Here is a 1,957-nt window from a genome sequence, read left to right on the forward strand (position 1 = left end):
GATTGCTGCGCCCATGCCCCCTGCCATCACCGCCTTGGTGGCCCGCGCCCATTGCCGGCACCTTCAACTGGCCCCCTGTTCAAAAGGTTTGAGGATCCCTGTTCTACAGTCTCCAGCATGCCTCAGTCAGTCATGCTGACTGGGGAATGCTGGGAATTAAACAACTTTTTTCTGTTTAGACATGCATAGGATCATGCCCTTAAGGTGCTATTGTTATGGTTCTCTGCACTGATAACATACATAGGAAGGGAGAACTTCCATTTACATGGCTGTGGCACACTTGGGGTACCAAACTAAACAGCTGATTTTATGCATGTTTGTTTGCTTGGAACTTACACTGATGTCATTAGGTTTTATTCTATGCATTCAACCACAATCTTAAATACACTTACACAGGAGTGAGACTCAGCCAGGGTCCTGGGCACAAGAAACACATAATTCAGAGTAGGCATGCCTAGGACTGGATAAACAGGCTCATTTGAGTATGTGGGACTATAATAAGACTTGTTCAAGTTAATAGGACTTGCTAATGATAGACATGCACAGGATCACTCTGCTAACTTCTAATTAAGTGTACATAGGTTCTGGGTACATTAACATTGCAGAAACAAGTGGCGTGGTACTCATCCTTCCTCAGTAAGGTGCCTCTATATACGTCGTACAAGAACTCACATTATGCCCAGCCAAGTCAAGCTGGCTGGGGACAAGAGAAGTGGTATCTATCACAACAGGGGAAAGGTCTTTCCAAAGTTTTCTTTTGAGGAGGCGGCGTTATTTATCCATGCTGGCGCAATATGCTTTCCAGACTGACGCCAGAACTTGGCGTGGACTTGCCTCTCACTTTGCGCCAGATCAGCGCACCGGGCTAAGGATGCCCGGACCGATTCTTGGGGGAAAGCGCGCAAGACAAATCTGGGGAGGACCTTCCTCCTTCATCGACCTATCGCAACTCCCGGAGTCGGCTCTTATTTCCCCCTCTTCCAAAAGCGGCGCTCTAGCTCCGCTTAAAAGGGCTGCGTGGGACGAAGGCTCGCCTCGCCTTTCATCTCGGAATGTCAAGGAGATGGGATGGAATGGGAGGGTAAGGTGATAACTTCCCTTCGAGTGGAAAGGGAGTGGGAGGAGTTTTCTTTTTGGAGGGGGCGCTCTTTCGTCGTCGGTTCAGCTCTGGGAGCTGCTGTGGTTTCCAGAGCAACGGCTGGCGATTGATTCCAAATCAGGCTGTCAGCGCTACGTCTGGCTTGAAGGAGCAGATCATTGCAAGGTTGCCGCTTTACAAACGGTCTCTTTTGGTTGCGCTAACGAGGCGTTCAACTCCAGCAACAGAGTTATTTGCAAAAGAGAAAGAGAGGGAGGAGGTTGATTGATTGGTGTCATGTCTGGTCTGGTCGAGGAGAGAGACTTTTGTCTTTCTTTCTTGGGCGAAGCTTTCGTCTTGCGTTCCTTTCCGTTTGTTGTGGCGGGAGATTTCCAGTGCAGTCCTATTCATTTTTACTCAGAAGTAAGTCACTTCTGAGTTAGTGGGATCTACTCCCTGCTAAGTTGTGCTTAGGCTTGCACTGTGCGTGACACACGTTGGGTTCTCAAGCAAAACAATGAGAGACAGAGAGAAAGGGAAAAGAACAAACCTGAGGCTCAAGTTTTCCCCCGTTCCTTTTTCTAGCTGGCTCCTATGCGAGGCCAGTGCGACTTTCCCTATAACAAAAATGCATCGGAGTGAAGGCTGGCAGCGAGGGCTTTTGTTTGTTTACTCGGAAACTGTCCCTCTGTGTCGGGTGTGTTTACTCGTCTGCAAGCGTGCTTAAGTTTTCTTCTTTAAATGTAGCAAGACAATCTGCGTTCTTTCTGCCTGTCTTTTAATTGAACTGCCGCGTGCACACCTCCGTTTTTTTAGTCCTTTTCCCGGAGGAACCGCTAAATTTCGAAACCAGAGTAGGTGGGGACGGCGGAAAAATAG

The 1,957-nt window shown here is 48.5% G+C and overlaps 1 protein-coding gene across 2 annotated transcripts in view; it reads left to right on the top strand.

Annotated features, from left to right (window-relative positions):
- The first annotated feature begins 1,024 nt into the window (after nucleotides 1-1,024).
- PRR5L (proline rich 5 like) overlaps nucleotides 1,025-1,957 on the top strand; it is a 77,510-nt gene continuing 76,577 nt past the window's right edge. The window contains exon 1 of one of the 2 annotated variants that reach the window (XM_044436603.1): nucleotides 1,025-1,081. The gene's annotated coding sequence lies outside the window, so the exon portion shown is untranslated. Of the gene's footprint in view, nucleotides 1,082-1,146; nucleotides 1,265-1,957 lie in introns of those variants that run through there. The other variant, XM_044436605.1, reaches the window with a different exon arrangement.

This window comes from Varanus komodoensis, unplaced genomic scaffold (genome assembly GCF_004798865.1).
Source record: "Varanus komodoensis strain SLA01 unplaced genomic scaffold, ASM479886v1 scaffold3, whole genome shotgun sequence".
NCBI classification, from domain to species: domain Eukaryota; kingdom Metazoa; phylum Chordata; class Lepidosauria; order Squamata; family Varanidae; genus Varanus; species Varanus komodoensis.